The sequence below is a fragment of the Natator depressus genome, chromosome 9, assembly GCF_965152275.1.
Source record: "Natator depressus isolate rNatDep1 chromosome 9, rNatDep2.hap1, whole genome shotgun sequence".
NCBI lineage: Eukaryota > Metazoa > Chordata > Testudines > Cheloniidae > Natator > Natator depressus.
This window is the reverse complement of record NC_134242.1, coordinates 13,870,474-13,887,519: the sequence shown is the minus strand read 5'-3', so window position 1 is coordinate 13,887,519 and position 17,046 is coordinate 13,870,474. Positions and strand designations below refer to the sequence as shown.

Sequence of the window (17,046 nt, the reverse complement as noted above, 5' to 3'; positions counted from 1 at the left end):
TGATAAGTTGGCTATGCTTTGTACCAGTTTAAACAACAAACTGGTCTGCTTACTGTTGTTAACTGCAGTCTCTTGAAGGACATGAGTAAGGGCAAGGTGTGAGGTTAGCTGGACTCTTTCCAGATCTGTTGAGCTCAGTGGAATAGGAGGAGAAGAGCTAATCTCAAAGATATTACTGGGTCCACATTTCAGGAGTACTTGCATGAAATTCTAAGGCCTGTGTCATGGAGGAGTAGGGTTGGGCATTTGACTGGTCTGAAAAGAATTGGTCAAATGTCAAATAAAGTAAAAAAAAAACAAACCCAAATATTTTAAAGCAGTAATTTATTAGAACAGTAACAAAAAAAGAATAAGACTTTATGGTCTCTAAAAGGCTGAACCTTAGACACTTATGCCTAATTACAAAAAACAAGTTTTACTTAATCAAGTTATTTTAACTCAGAAAAACATGAAACACAATGAAATGAAGTTTAAAAAAGAAATAATTGTTAAAAAAGTAATAATAATGTTAGGTGAGCATTTAAATGTGAATGCTGTTCGAGACTGAACAGTTACCAAAGGTAAGAAAAATGAAATTAAACAGAAATAAAACAAACACATTGCAACTATAAAGGATAACAGTCATTTTTAAAGGCACTTACGCTAGGTAGGCAGCAGGCCAACTTTTTCAGCATATTTCTTTATCAGCTTTAAGTGCTTTACCTATGTCTTTGTTGCCATCATGAAATTCATCAGTATCTCCTTTTTCCTCTTCAGCTGATGAATATTGTGTCCATTCTTCATCTGCCACTTTCTCCTTTAATCTCAAATTGTGATACATGGCCACCAGTTTCCCAGCAGTGGAGTTAGAGGCCTTCAGTCTATTTCTGGTTTCTGAATGGATGATTCCCCAAACCGACCAGTTTTGTTCCACGCATGCAGTAAGACACACAAGTGTTAAAAGAATTTCTGCCAATGTACCTGGAGTGCAAGGAGAACACAACCCTTTCCACCATAACAATGGAGCAAACTGATTTGATTCAGCTGCTGGGATTGCATTCCACATTGTTTTACTACTGAATGGGCTGCTTCTTGCTTTATTATGTGCGTCATCTGTCAAAATTGTTTGTTTCTATATCCTTTAAAATTTGCAAGAGCCACTATAAGGTAACAAGCTAATTGAATTCGTCATCAGAAATGTCTTGGCCTTGGAAGCATGGATCAAGAAGGCAGGCAACAATATGTGCAGGAGTGATCTCTTGATTTCCTCCTCTCTCCCCCCCCACAATAATATTTTGTTAATTATCTTTTTCTATTGAGCTTTTGTAAGTGGACTGCGTTCAGTAGTCTCACAAATATGTTTTCCTTTACGTTCAGGAACTTGTTCTTGGCATCAGATCAGACAATACAGAACTATCATTTCCATATTCTGAATTGACTGAGGTGTGGGCTCAACAGTGAGATGAATTTTGACTTTTGAATCCAAAAGACATTGTCATTGAGAATGTCATTGTGGATCACTCAGGGGCAACATCTGGCCATCTCCTCTTCAACAGCAGCTGATTGATAAGCCTTCTTGCATATTTGAAGATCTTTGAGACATTTAATAGAAGAAGATGCACATTGACTCCAACAAAGCTTACTCATTGTGGATTAAATTAACTGCTGTACTAAAAGATGTTGAAAAATGGTTGCTGGTACTTGTTTGTTTTTTAAAAACTTGACAACGCTTTTCCCCTTTGACACATGTGAAGAGAAAGTTGTTAGATCTTCAGCATCACCACAGAAAAGGTGTCGTATGGGCCTGCAAAATTTGGGTTTGCTACCTGAGCAAACCCATTATGTTCTCATGCACTTCCTGCTGCTCCTCCTGGTCCTTATCCCACTATGCAGGAGGCCACGATAAGCTCAGCTCACAGCCCAAGAAATGTGGCATTGCACATCTGAAAGTTCTGCTGTCCTTGCTTGTTGTCCCAAAGCTGCATTATGATGCAATCCCACCAGTCTGTGCTAGTTTCTTGCATAGTGCGGCGCTGGTCCATGAAGGCCAGCAGCAACCTGGCATTGTTTTTCACTATGTCTGTCAGTGTGCAGTTAGCGTGCTCCACATCGTCCGCATCCCAGTCCTGATTGTAGCAGTACTCCTTTAAACTGTGCAAATACTGGAGAATCACATACCCTGTATTAGCAACACACAAGAGAATTGTGCTCAGCTCTTCAGGCTCCACGCTTCTGTCAGAGAGATGGAGGTCACTGAAAAGTGCAGCGCTGGACTGTGGAAGTTTTAAAAATGGCACACAAATTATGGGATCTGTAAAGTATTATGTGATGCAGAAGGTGGCATAGTGGGGATTTGGACCCTTAACTTCTAGAAATCCAAGGATGACTTGCTACTGTCCCTCGAAGTACTGTAAAAATGTCCCAAAAGGCAGTGCAGGGCAGAGGACACACCTACCTGTGGTGCACCATGCTTTTACATTGATGTTACACTGACACAAGCAGCCAAGTGTGCATGTGTAACGCCACCGACAGACCTTGGCCGTCCGCAGTCGGGATCGAACCTCGGATTTCTGGATCTTAGTGCATGAGCCTGTACTGCATGAGCTAAAAGCCAACTGGCTGTTAGTGAAGGCTTAGAGCAAACTCATCTCTCTCTCTCTCTCTAAGTGGTCTTGGTGCCACGAGATGGGACAGAACACCACACCCAGGAGGTGTGTGGGTTACACATGTGTCTCAGCAATATACAGATTTGGTGGCTGTATGCCGACGTAACTTATGTCAACCGAACTTTGTAGTGTAGACGTGGCCTAAGATATGAGGCTGGTTGTTGGCTGAGTTCTAACCATTTATAAGAGAGAGTGTGGTTCTGCAAGTTACTGCAAACAAGCCACTCACAGCCAGATCTGCACACTGCAAATATTTGTTTGTGCAACAGAAGTATTTTTAGTAGTGGCTTTGCATCCCTGATCGCACATGGGGGTTTGCAGGAAACTGCCCGCTCCAACTGTTTGGTAATCAGTAATCTCACTGTGTGAAACAGCATGTAGAGATGCTAGAGAGAGCCTGTGAGAGAGCTGCCAGGGTGATAGGTGGGCACGGCAGAGTTGCATGCTTCTTGTGCACTTGTGGCACATTATCTTTAGCACTTAAGCTTTACAAAACCAGTGAATATCAGAGACAGCTTTAGGGAATCCTTGGGGAACACAGTTCACAGCATCAGAACACATTCTGGCTCTGAATGCAACAGATTGCACAGTGTGTCTTAAAATAAAGCTTAATATTGGAGGATTCTGAAGATCCTGCTACTTGACCCCTAGAGTGTTATAAAATGTTATTCCTGCCAGAAGTCCTAACTTATCATCCTTCACCTTGCCAGTTATACTATGCTCATCACAGTACTTCTGGGTGAAGGATAAGGATCTCCAAGACCCCCCCCCCCAAATTTGCTCTAATAAGCTTAATGATTTTTATTGGTAGTTAAACTATCTTAATCAGACGCAAAGCAGCCATTAGGTACCTGTGAAATCAGATGAAAAAGCAAACCTAGAGAGAATATTGTTGAATCACATTTGCACTGTTTAAAACTCTCTGGTCTGACATTTTCCTAAGTACAAAATTATATCATTATTTGTACTACAGTAGCTTTGTACAGGTCCCAACCAAAACCGAGGCCTCATGGTATTAGATATTGTTCCAACACACAGTAAGAGAGAATCCCTGCCCCAAAAAGCTTACTGTCTAGAGTCAGTTGGAAAGCAGATTTATTTTTCTCTAGCAATATTTTGAATGAAAAACCTTAGTGTTTCCTTGTAAATTGGGTTTCCAGGTTGAGGTTGGGAACTGAATAGTCTTGTTTTCAAAATTTCCTGCAGCAAAACTAAGGGTTTTTATCAGAAAGGACATTTTCCTGTGAGACATTTTGGTTTTGACAAAGCTGTATTTGTCATCAGGAAAACCTTAGGAATTAAAGTTGAATCAGCTCTACTATAGCGTGAATGGACAAGATAGAGAAAGGAGGGAAAACAGAAGCACAGAGGTGAACTTGTCTCAGCCCAGTGCCCTATCCACTAGACCACGCAGCCTCAAACTACCTTCTCAATCTGTGAGGAGATTTAGTTTTATATTAATAACAGATTAGCGTCTTTCATTAAGGATCCCTTAAACTTTCCTTAAGATTAATTAAATATGTGTGAGGGACTTCTGTGGTTACATAGAGCTGTCCCCATTTTTAAAATGGAGGAACTGAAACAGATCAAGTGACTTACCCAAGTACAGAATGGGTCCACGGCACAACTAAAGTGAGAATAGAACCTTACCCTGTTTGCAGTCAAAGAAATGGTGAACTTTACAATTAACCTTCCATCCTGTTAATTCTTTTAGTTCCAATGTAAATCTTAGCTCTCTGATCCATATGCATATATTTACTGAGACGAGTATTTCTATTGACCTAAGCAAGATTACTTACACAAGCAAAGTTGTACACATGGTTAACCTTTGCAGAATGGGGGTTTAATTTATTTTGATTTATTTGTCATAGGCTGTTTGGACCTAATTGTTTTCTATTTCTACTGAGTGGATGTATACAGGAAAATTATTTAGAACAGCGGTTCTAAAACTATGGGTTGGGACCCCAAAGTGGGTTGCAACCCTGTTTTAATGGCGTCGCCAGGGCTGGCATTAGACTTGCTGGGTCCCAAGGCCTAAGCCCGAGCCGGACCACTCAGGGCCAAAAGCCGAAGCCTGAACCTCACTGGCTGGCCCTGAGTTTTGGAGCTCAGGTTACAGGCCCCCCACCTGGGGCTAAAGCCCTTGGGCTTTGGTTTTGCACTTGGCCCCCCATCCCCCGCTGCCCCAATGGCGGGACTTGGGTGGGTTCAGGCTTCAGTCCTCCCTCCCGGGGTCATGTAGTAATTTTTGTTGTCAGAAGATGGTCGTGGTACAATGAAGTTTGAGAACCCTTGATTTAGAACATACTCATATTTAATAGTCGGTTAGTATTCGTTTTCTTACAAAAATATGTATCATAACTGACTAGCACCATAACTTAGTGGCTGTTCTCCTTTGATGCGTGTATGTAAGCTCCATTACCGTTAATGCCTTTTTGGAATGCCTGTCTCAGATTTCTAATATTGACTATTAATGTCCAAACCCCTAACCTCTTATGAGATATTTATAATGTGGCTCTCTCTAGGGCTTAGCTGTAAGGTGGATTTAATCTTATAATTCATCTTTTAAGCAATAAAACTGTACGACAGATAAACTGCTTTGCTAAAGTGAAGCTTTTATCTGAGCAAACATACCTATTGATAGCCCAGTGAAAGGGCTGTTTTGGTATCAGGCCCAATAAGTAATGAGTGTAATATGCACCATTACAGACATCATTTCAAAGTCTCTTATTTTTTAAGAAAAAAAGTACAATATGTGTTTGTGGCTGTCAAGGAATTATTTTTTCCCCAAATGAAATATCATTTGCTTCATCGTTTTAAACTTCTGCTGCTTTGATATTCATTGTCACCTTAATTATCTTTCTGTCTGTACTTTGAAGGGCAAAATATGGCTTAACTATGGAGCTAATGCTGTTTTCTTTCTCTTTGAAGGCAGCAGTGTTTTGTTTTATTGTCTGGCTTGCCAGGCTGAGTCTCTTGTAGTGAAGATGCACTGTGACTGATGGGCTGCTTGCCTTTCTGCTGCTGCATTTGACTACTTCATCTTTGGCTTTTTCTGTGCAAAGCAAATGATGCACTAGCTGAGGAGAAAGGATGGACTATTGGTTAGGGGGCTGGGCTGGGACTCTATAGACCTGAGTTCAATTCCATGTTCCACTCCAGACTTCCTGTGTGGTTTGGTTAAGTCACTTAATTTCTCTGTGCCTCATCCCCCAACTGTAAAATGCCCTACCTCACAATGGGGTGCCCGGGGGGCTGCTAAATTTGGCACTTGGTGCTCCTATGAACCTTACAACTTTGGTTCTTTTATTTAAAACCAAGTTTCCCTTTGACTTTTTGAATACAGTCCTAGCATATCTAGAGAGCTTCGTCCTTTTCTATTCTCTTTTTTTCCAATGGGCAGAGTATTTGATTCTAGTGTGAATGCTAAACATAGTCATTATGTTCTGTCAATACAATTGTACAAATTGTACAATTTTCATGGGCCCACATTGCTGTCATACCGTTTAATTGTATTATTTATTTCTTTTGCTTGGTGATGTTTGAAGCCTTTGCCATTAAAATTGAGCAATTCTGATGGTTTTATGGATTCCCAATGTGAATTTCAATGGCAGACCTTGGAAGGAGGCGATACTGCCCTTCTTTCTATTACAGCCTTTTCATTACCGGCATGCTACTGTGTTTTCAGTGGATTACAATAAGCATCTCTCAGTTACTATTGATCCTTCTTTCTAATTTAATGCATATTACACTGCCAGTGATTGTGTAGCAGCAGAGTATCTGTAGTATTTATTATCTGTAATATCTTCGTATTCGCAAAAAGAAAAGGAGGACTTGTGGCACCTTAGAGACTAACCAATTTATATGAGCATGAGCTTCGTATTAGTTTACAGCTAGTACATCAGTACCAAGATCCTGCAGGACAAATAGCAGCTCTGTTTAAGTTTGCACCAACTTGCCTTCTCATTACTGAGTGAGACATCTTGCTTTTGTGTGTGATGTTTGTGAGAAACAAATAAATAAATGCTCTTGTATTTCACACAGAGGGCGGGTATTGTTTTTTATTTCAATACACTGATCGTGACAAGGTTGGCCAGCGGAGGAGTATGGAATCCCGGAACGTGGGGGGAGAATTTTTGAGATACAGATGACAGATTGCATTTATAATTAATTTTAAGTTTGAATGTGTGAAATATTAGTTAGAGAACAAATGTTTAGTACTCAGAGCTGGCTGTGGAATTGGAGTGAGAGTTGTAATGCTGGCGTGCTAGATTATATAAGAAATGCTCTTTTTAGCAAAACAACACTTAATAATAAAGAACTAATCCATCAAAAGGGATTGTAATGTTTTATACCCTGATAGATGGTCTATGAAATAAATATAGACAGTTTGGTCTGACGTGAGAACATCTGGATGTCCATACAGCTTTGGTTTCCTCTCTCGTGTATTAAACAAGTCTAATCCTGCTTGTAGAGGAAAATGGGTTCTACATTAGATTTTTGTGAACAAAATGTGGGTTGTTTGTTTTTTGGTGAGCAGGGAGGTCTTGATCCTACAAGTCCATATGTGATATGCAGCAGGGGAATGCAAAGTTGTTGTGGTCCAGCACAAATGAAAGGGAATGCTATTAACCATGTGAGATTAAGTGGAAGGCATGGTCCTCTGCCTGGAGTGATAGGAAGTTTCAAGTGCCCAGTGTACCTTCTCCCCAACCTGGAAGTTTGTAGTGTAAGAAAATGCAATGCATGGCAGTGAATTGGCATGGACATAAATGCAATCCACCTCATCCTCAAAATTCCCCTCCAGCCTTGCTCTTCCTACTAGACCAGAATAACTTGGTAGTCACATAGCAGCACAGTCATTAATGCAAGATTGCGGTCCCTGTGCTTTCTGTCCTAGTCATAATGCTTAGAAATGTAATGCTGCACATCTGTGCTGTGCAGATCAAACTATTAGTCTGGGTTTGACTCTTTGAAAGCACCAAGACTATATACAGTGCATAAGCTTAATAATAATGCTGATATAGCACTTTGAATCCATAGATCTCAGAGTACATTACAAAGGAAGATAAGTAGTATTATCTTTATTTCACTGATGGGGAAAACAAGGCACGGAGAGATTGCCCAGCTTTCTTTAGCAGGTTAATAACAGAGCTAGGTGTGGAACCTACCTCTTTGCCTCTTAACCCAGGGTCCTATTTGTTAGATCATGCTCGATAGAAGGTTTTTGTTTGTTTTCTTGTTTTAATAAAAATTAGCTCTAAATTCTTCAGGTACAGTGAAACCTCTTCATTTGTTTAAATGCAAACCATTTGAAAAGTAGTAACAAAGCCTTGATAAAAATATCTTGTGTGGGGTTTTGGATATCAATGAAACAGCATCTTTTGTTTATGTTTCTAAATACTACTGTATAATGGTAACTAGATTCATGGATTCCAAGGCCAGAATGGACATTGGTGATCTTCTAGTCTGACCTCCTGTATAACACAGGCCATCGAACTTCCCCAAAATAATTCCTAGAGCAGATCTTCAAATAAATAAATAAAAAGCCAAGCTTGATTTAAAAATTGCCATGTTGGAGAATCCACCGCAACCCTTGGTAAAGTGTCCGAGTGGTGAATGCATGCCTTGTTTCCAGTCTGAACCTGTCTTGCTTCAACTTCCAGCCATTGGATCTTGTAATACCTTTTCTCTGATAGATAATAGTTGTTCTCCATATAGTTACTAATAGACTGTTATCAAGTCACCTCATAACCTTCTCTTTGTTAGGCTAAATACATCTAGTATGTTGTCATCGCTATAAGGCAGGTTTTCTAATCCTTTCATCATTCCCAGGGCTGTTACCCGAACCGTCTCCAATTTCTTGGATTTCCTTATGAAATGTAATGGAATGATTTCTTTCTTTTGCAGCGGAATAATCTAGAGATCTGCACTCAAGACTAGAAATATGCCTTCATGAAAAGGTGTCTGCAAACAGTGACCCTTGCTGTCTTGGCTTTAAGGTATGTGAAACACTTGTTATACTGGGTGTCGCGTCTAACTTTTTGTTTTATGGGAACTATTTACTTTCACTTTGTGGAGAGAGTTTTGCCATTGTGCTAAGGAGAAAAATATATATGAAAGACAGATCACTGGAATTGAATGAGAAGTTTGCATTATTAAGGCAGCAGATGATAAATAATTTAAAACCATGTTGCAATTGCAATTTTCCCAAGCTTCTGAAATATAGAATAATTGAAATGTAGGACTGGAAGGGACATTGATAGGTCATCTAGTCCATCCCCCCCTTACAGTGAGGCAGGACTAAGCATTGTCTAGATCATCCCTGACAGATGTTTGTCTAACCTGTTCTTAAAAACCTCTAGTGACAGGAATTCCACAACCTCCCTAGTGAATTTCTTCCAGTGCTTAACTACCCTGACAGAAAGTTTTTCCTAATGTCTAATCTAAATCTCCTTTGCTGCAATTTAAGCCTATTACTTCTTGACCTGTCTTCAGTGGATAAGGGAAAAAAATGATCACCCTCCTCTTTATAATGACCTTTTAACGTACTTGAAGATTATCACGTCCCCCCTCAGTCTTCTCTTCTTCAAACTCAAGAAACCCAGTGTTTTAGATTTTTCCTTGTAAGTCGTTTTCTATACTCTTAATCATTTATTTTGCCCTCCACTGGACTTCTCCTATTTGTCCACCTCTTTCCCAAAGTGAGGTGTCCAGAACTGGACACAATACTCCAGCTGAGGCCTTATCAGAGCTCAGTAGAATGGAAGAATTACTTTCTGTGTCCTGCTTACAACACTGAAACAGTGTTGCTATGTTCTTAAAAATGAAACAAACAAAAACACAACCACCCCAAACTGCTTTATCTTTTAAGTATGTTTAAAACAAAGTAAGCGTTATGTTTGTTTTTATGGTGCAAAGTGTTAAAAATAAGGATAACAATTAAATGTCTTCAGGGAATGCAGGCTCTATCATGTTGTACATTTTATAGTTCATTTTTTCTGCCATTATTCACTCTCATTTCTCACATCTAGTACGCTAGCCCTAAAACACTGTGAGTTGAGTCAGCATCTTTGTATTCTGCCCCAATCCTCATAATTATTGCTTAGTTTGCTATATGTTTTATGGCAAAGTGTCAGTGCACAAGGGAAATGATCATGAAAATGTATCACTTAATAACTTTGCAAGCTCTTTCTTACTTAGCTATACTCTATAGGTAACTCAATGTTACATATACTGAGCGCTGACCTTAAGCATAATTTAATTTGCTGTGTGTCTCTCTCTCACTCTCTTTCAAATTATGCAAAATGAGTATTCTTCAATTTGTAAAGCCTTTGGATCTCAGTAGCATGGCATGCATGGGAATTGAAGATTAGGGGAGGCAAGAATCCAGTTCTAATTTCCAAGTTAAATTTTGTTAACCTTTCCCCAAACTTTAAACAGCTGAATATTAATATGTGGGCTGTTCTCCCTAATTCTCAGATTTACTGTGGGCACCATTCATTCCCCATTAGTAACAGATTTTGGATCGTGCCTCAGAACTGGGATCTGGATGACAGTTCGAATTTTGAACATCCCAAAAATTCAAAATATCTGATATTAGGAATGGCAATGTACAAAAACCTGTAGGAGAACACTTCAACCTTGCTGGACACACAATAGCAGATTTAAAGGTAGCCATCCTGCAGCAAAAAAACTTCAGGACCACACTTCAAAGAGAAACTGCTGAGCTTCAGTTCATTTGCAAATTTGACACCATCAGCTCAGGATTAAACAAAGACTGTGACTGGCTAGCCAACTACAAAAGTGGTTTCTCCTCCCTTGGTGTTCACACCTCAACTGCTAGAAGAGGGCCTCATCCTCCCTGACTGAACTAACCTCGTTATCCCTAGCCTGATTCTTGCTTGCATATTTACACCTGCCTTTGGAAATTTCCACTACATGCATCCGACGAAGTGGGTATTCACCCACGAAAGCTTATGCTCTAATACGTCTGTTAGTCTATAAGGTGCCACAGGACTCTTTGCCACTTTTACAGATCCAGGCTAATCCGGCTACCCCTCTGATGCTTAAGTTAGTTAAAAAATGTACAGTTAATATGCAGAGGTTGGCATTTAAAACACTGCAGTTAATGACAGATATAGTATCTGAGCTCTCTGGGAAATACCACAGTTATTCATACATTATAGGTAAGTAACTGCTGGGGAATATCTTATTTTTAGTGAGCACTGTATTTACCTAAATTGCGGTCATTGGATGAAGGTGTATAAAAAGATCATTTTAAAAAGCTTCAATAAATTGCTGATAAAGGGAGTTGGAAGGAACTTATAATGGTGAAACCATGTGACACTGGAACTTTCACTAAAATAGAATGAGGGAATTATTGTGGTTGCTATTTAAATATTCATCATTTGCCAGCAGTTACCCCAGAGTAGTAGCTGAGATGCAGCAGTTTCCCCTATGTACTTTAATGGGAAACAGCTGCAGTATCTCCGATTTAAGAGTATAGAAATTGTGACTAGTCATCCACTGTACGTGCCTCCAATTGTTTGATGTAACAAAATAAATGTAGATAAAATTGTACACATGAAATGTGTATTTCCATGCTGTAGGTTCTTAGTGGAAAAAATAACAAAAGTCCTATAACTGGATTCTGGAAACAAAAAGAGAATCTCTACTTTGGCTTTTAACGTATCAAGGTTGGAATAGCAGGCAGGAACAGTATTCCTGTTTCTTTTCCTTGGAATCCAAATGTGGGCTCTTGGACCATCCATCCTTTGATGTTGACCCTGGGGTCACACACAGTACACTCTGTAGCTCGTAAAGATGTCCCTGTTGTTGCATGCACAGACGTGAGCAGAAGCCAGTTTTATGACAAGGATGGCCATGTGCATGCCCATATCTAAAAGCAAGTTGGAGTTGTGCATTGGCTAAGGTATATACAGTGATAAAATCAGATGTTTTTCATAGAACTGTAGAAGTGGAGAAGTTCTCTTTTCATCTAGTTCCTCTCTTTCCAGTGTAGGGTTGTTTCCCTGCAATATATGTATCTTGCATCACCTGTTTTCTCCCCATCCAGGACATCTTAAATTTTATGGAAGATATTGTAAAATACCCAGGAGCCCTATTTAAAGAAGCACAGTAAACTTCAAGCACGATGTGCTTGTACTGTGTTTTTTCCGAGAAATTCTTTACATAAAATGAAAGGGTTGTGTGCACATTTCTTTCTCCTGCAACTGCTTGGTACAGAACTTGGAATAATTCAAATAATTGAATCTAATAACACATGCTTTAGAGGTATTCTAAAGGATTGCTATTAACACTGACTTTTAACAGAACCCCTTCTACAGCAATTATATGAATTGTGTGGTTTGACTGAAGAACTTTAGACATTAAGATTCAAATGATGATACTTTTGATCACAAAGAAAGTAATCTTGTTTCACATTATTGTTATCTTTGTACATTTTTTTTTTAAAGTAGGCGTTATGGCTGTTACCATAAACCTAACAATATTATCACAGTTGCCTGGCAACTGGGGAAGATCTGTTGAAGGCCCCAAAGAATAAACAGAAGATTCAGCAACAGTTTGGGTCATCTCTAGAGCTGTTGAAGACTTACTTGTGCATAGGATTCTAATATCTGAATGTGTAATGGTAGATGAGTTAGATTCATATGTTGCCCATCTTTCTTTGCATGCTCTTCTGTAAAAGCAAGGAGAATGATAGAAAATCCATTGTTGATTTAAAGAAAGAGGCAGCATGCTGTGAACCCCCAGTCTGTATTCTTTAAGGGTGCTTTGCTTTAAGGCTGATACACACATTCAGTAAGAGATATTACATTGCTAGACCTGCCATGGAATATCATTAGATTTTTGAGAATTCTGTGTATTTGGTAGTGGGATGATAAGGATCAGTATTACATAGCAAACTCAGGAAACATCTGGTTTTAGAAGTTAGTGAAGCATGGGGTAAGCATGCTTTGAACTGTGATCTCTGCAGTAGCCTCTTCAAGCTGGAGTCATTACTGGCTTAGTCCAAGACCACTCTGGGAATTACCACCAATTAGCTAAATGCCTAATAACGATAAACTGAGACTTCTGGATCTTAAATAGAATGAATTCTCTGGGACTCAAAACATGGTGCTGTAGGTAAAATATAATTTTTTAATCTACTATATTTCCCATGTTTTAGTCACACCATCTCAGGCTGTGAATTCATCCAGTCCCTGATTTTGTGGAACAAGGAATACAAGAGACTTGACTGGCTTAAACTATCAGAGTTGCTCTTTCAGTGAGAACTTGTTTTGAGCAGTGGGGGTTAGTATTAGCCCGAGAAGTGGCTTTCCCTTCTAGTTTAATTGTGTGTTCTTTGGTTCATTAGGGAGATGTAATATGGTCTGTGGCTGTTGATGGCTGTTCTTTGTAGACAGAAGATACATTGGTGGTTAGCACTAGATTTGGCTCACACTGCCAAACATGGGAGTTCAAGGGTGATTTCCAGGGCTGGCCATAGACCAGATGGCACCCCAGCAGAGGAGTGTCCCACCCTCCATTTGTTAAAATTTTGAATGCCTTATTTTTAATGGCATTTGTAGCCCATTTCATGACTTTGATGAGCGATTTGCATGCATGATTTATCCCTGTCATATAAAACGATACATTTGCACACTAGGATCTGTAAATCTGCATTTACTCATGCTAACAACAAAAACAGCACCCCAAGCCTGGTGCCCCCCAAACCCCCTAAATCTGGCCCTGGCGATTTCCATTGCAAGTCCGATTAAATGTAATAGTCTGTGAGGCTACATATTGAGTTTATTCCTATTTATTTCTATCCCACAAGGAGATTGTCTTTAATGATATAACTGAGTGTACTCGGGGAAGCACGTGAATGGCTTATGAGTGCAGATTGCTATGTGTACGATGTACCTTGTATATAGCTGATATTTGTAGACTGAAGAAATAGTATAATTTCTCACTCTTCTGTACACACATTTCAGTTGTTTTTCTAGAAAGACATTGTGTCCTAATAGTTAGACCAAGGGTTGGAGGGTCACAGGTTCTGTTCCTGACTGTTCCACTGTCTTGCTGTGTGTGACCCAGTTAACCTTTCTGTGCCTCCCTTTTAACACTGGTCAAAAGGGGATAATTCTACACATCCACATTGGTGAAGCACTTTGGGATTCTTTTATTAAAGTTGTGATGCAAGTGCAACATCCTGTGGTTGTTTGCCTAAAAAAAAAGTAGATTGATCCCCTGAAAGAGATTTCCGTTCTTCCAGGAGTAAAATGAGATGGTCCCATAAGATTCGAGGCCTACAGTTTTAAATGTACTTTGAGAAGTTCCTTATGGGAATGGTGAAGTAAACTGACTTATTGGAAACCTTTATTAATAAACAGCAGATGATATTTTACAAAGTGATTCTACATAAGGAGGATACTGAGACAACTGCAGATGGAACTGATCAGCTAATTCTGATGAAAGCAAAGACAGACCTGATAAAATTGGAAAAAATAAAAACAAATATATCATTATTCATCTACTTCCATGAAGTATTGTACTCCTATATGCTTCCAATCAATAGGCAGAGTGACTATTAAAGAAGCTGATAATGTGTGTACTCTCGGTAATGAAATTAAATTTAATGGTAAAAGTTTAAAGAACTGTGTACAGGTAAGGTACAGAATACAAAATTATATCTACTGATGCATGAAATAGCAGAGAGGCCCAACATCAGTGTTAAAGTAACTGTTATAATCATTTTTAACATATTCAGTAAATACAGTGAATAAAATTCTACTTATAAGGTCTTATATCTATAAAGAATTGTCAATCTTTCTTTTAAAAACTTACAAACTTCTCTTTCCCCCATTGCCCCCCCCCCTCCCCCCCCGACTTCTGTGGTATTGTTGCCGAAGTTAAAGACTGGGCTTTATATGTCTGAGCCATTGAGAATAATATGCTCTTTCCATTTCCCCCCCCCCCCTATTTCCCAGTATAATTTTGAACACTTGGTACTACTTCATTACTTTGTTTACTTGTGCTCCCCCATCTGTCTGTATCCACCTGTTGTCTCTCAATGTATACGTTGATGGGAAGCTTTTCAGTGTGAGGACAGTCTCTTTGTTTCTGAATAGTGCCTAACAGGAGGCCCTGATTGGGGCCCCTTGGTGTTACTGCCAGTCATATAATAATAATAGCTATTGAAAATCCATATAAATAATGAAGAAATTAGCATGCTTATAATCTGTCAGATCATGCTTGCACTGAAGTAAAAAAGGGGAATTACACAACTGACTTTATTGGGAGCAGGATTGGGTCCACAGATTGTAGTTACTTTTTAATCTGAATCTCACATCAGTAAGAACAATTCACTGAACTGCTCCCGTCTCCATTCTTTTGTTAATTCTGGCAGTTCAGCTATTAACACGGAAACTCCCATAGCGCTTAGAACACATCAGGAGACCAGTCCCAGGTGAAAAGATGGGCCCTTTGTGGGGGAAATGTTTCACTGAAAACTATTGAGAAAGCAGTTAATGTTTCCAAGGTATCACTATGTAATGAGAGGTGGCTGGATATTCTGGAAAAGACAGATATAAATTCATTTAATCTATGTTTAACAACACTTTCCCAATTCATTTACAGTTATCACATGTAAGAGCTAAAATACAAGGTCCAACATTTCCAGAAGTGTTTCCCAATTTTATGTTGTCTATAAGCTGAAACTACTCTGGAAATTGGGTGCAAGGTGCATCTGTTTGGGCACAAAAAATCAGTATACAGCCAGATTTTTCAGACATGTTTACTTTGTTAACATTAAAGTGTTTAAAGTGTCTGAATTGCAATGCATACTTCATTAGTATTGGTGATGCACCTGAGCTTCAAAATTTGGACCCAAAGTTTAAAAGTTTTGGTTTGGCCTGCTATATAAATGGGGGAAGAGGTTCAGTGTTTGGATCTGAATTTAAGACCAATACACTTGGATTGTATTTTGTATAGTGCTTGTCCCCGCAGCGGATTCTACTGCAATACAAATAATAAATAGTAATAATAAAGGTTGAGTATTCTCAGGGATTTGGACATATTGGGTAAAATTTTCAAAAAGTGCCTAAGACCAAGATCCTCAAGGTAGGTACCCAACTCCCATTAACTTCAATGGGAGTTAGGCACCTCAAATTCCTTTGAGGATTAGGGTCTTAAGTACTCGGACGTTCCTGTTAACTGCTGGAAATGGCCCACCTTGATTATCACTACAAAAGGTCCCCCCCCTCCCCCCCGCTGGTAATAGCTCATCTTAAGTGATCACTCTCCTTACAGTGTGTATGACAACACCCATTTTTTCATGGTCTGTGTGTATATAAATCTCCTCACTGTATTTTCCACTGAATGCATCCGATGAAGTGAGCTGTAGCTCACGAAAGCTTATGCTCAAATAAATTGGTTAGTCTCTAAGGTGCCACTAGTCCTCCTTTACTTTTGAAAATGGGACTTAGGCATCTAAGTCTCGTAACGACTTTTGAAAATTTTACCCATCTTCCACTAAAATTCCAGTTAGGCTATTGTTAGATAATCTCATCTTCTATTTATTTGTACTACTGTAGAGAACCAATGCTAGACATTGTACCTGTACTAATAAATATGAATACAGTCTGTATCCCAAAGAGTTTCCATTTTCATTTAAGACAAGATGCAGCAAGTATCCTCACAAGCAATAGGAGGCTGGTTAGAGAATGAGGCTAATAGTAATACGATAAATTACATAGTCTAGCTGTGTGCATAATTAATCATCTGAATTAAAGAAAAAAAACCCCAACATCTTCCTGACTGCCCCTCAGTCTAGTCATTATTGTTTGGATGTAGGGTTTGTGTTTGTGATGGGTCTCGAGGAGAGATTTGAGGGAGATGGAGGTAGCACCTTCACGAATCAGTAGTAGTAATAAGAGAAATAAACTTACTCAATGTTCATGGACATTTGGGCCCAAATTTTTGGTTTGAACCCACATTAGTAATTAGTATGCTTTATACCAACTGAATACACTATACAGCACTACTTTTATCTGTATTGTAGCAAGACTCCCTGCAGTGGTAACCAATGTAACATTTTTCTCACTGCATCACAAAGCATGTTCTGTTCAAAAGCACTAAAAACCAGAGCGAGACTGTTTCCAAAGGAACATCAGCACAATTGTCCAAAGGATAACAATCTCTTGTGCAGAAATTCAGTTACTAATTATGTTTTTATACCTTGTAGGAAACTAGAAAGTTTGTCTTTTAGGTAACTGAAAACTATATAGCATTTTTAATGGGACTCTATGGTAATTGAACAGGAAACTGGCTGCTGTCATCATTTCTTAATCCTAATTTTGTTGCTCAGGAATATAATAGAATGGTGTTTCTCTAA

General features: G+C 39.1%; 1 protein-coding gene across 1 annotated transcript in view; it reads left to right on the top strand.

Annotated features, from left to right (window-relative positions):
* The window catches only part of NAALADL2 (N-acetylated alpha-linked acidic dipeptidase like 2), an 891,836-nt gene that overhangs the window by 189,675 nt on the left and 685,115 nt on the right, over positions 1–17,046 (top strand). The window contains exon 3 of the mRNA XM_074963548.1: positions 8,556–8,647. The gene's annotated coding sequence lies outside the window, so the exon portion shown is untranslated. The remainder of the gene's footprint in view (positions 1–8,555; positions 8,648–17,046) is intronic.